At 26.3% G+C, this 457-nt stretch overlaps 1 protein-coding gene across 1 annotated transcript in view; it reads left to right on the top strand.

Moving 5' to 3' along the window:
• The window catches only part of LOC108748575 (inositol polyphosphate 1-phosphatase), a 3,732-nt gene that overhangs the window by 2,390 nt on the left and 885 nt on the right, over positions 1 to 457 (top strand). The window lies entirely within an intron of this gene.

Genomic DNA, 457 nt, shown 5'->3' with positions numbered 1-457 from the left:
GTCGGAGCTGAATCTTCATTGATTAAAAATAATTCGAACTTGAATTACTAATATATACTATATATGTATTTGCATATATATCATATTATAGTCTTTTCGAACTACGCAGCGAATTATTTTTCCGGTCTATAAACACAATTAAAACTAATAATCGCGAACTAAATTGACAAGCAATTTTAATAATTTGATGTTACAATCAAGCATCATATTACATATAAAGATGTTAACTGTTAATAAATTTATTGCGAAAAATATTACTTCGGCCGGGACTCGAATCTGGATCTCTTGTATTCCATACGAGCGTCCTAAGCCATTATCGAGACAATTCGGCACAATTTGAAAAGATTAATATGATATATATATATATATATATATATATATATATATATGCAAGCACATATATATTAGTAATTTAAGTATATTAGTAATTATTTTAAAACAATGAAGATACAGCTTC

This window comes from Trachymyrmex septentrionalis, unplaced genomic scaffold (genome assembly GCF_001594115.1).
Source record: "Trachymyrmex septentrionalis isolate Tsep2-gDNA-1 unplaced genomic scaffold, Tsep1.0 scaffold232, whole genome shotgun sequence".
Classification (NCBI taxonomy): domain Eukaryota; kingdom Metazoa; phylum Arthropoda; class Insecta; order Hymenoptera; family Formicidae; genus Trachymyrmex; species Trachymyrmex septentrionalis.
Note: the sequence above shows the minus strand (reverse complement) of the source record. Positions and strands in the feature narration are given on the sequence as shown.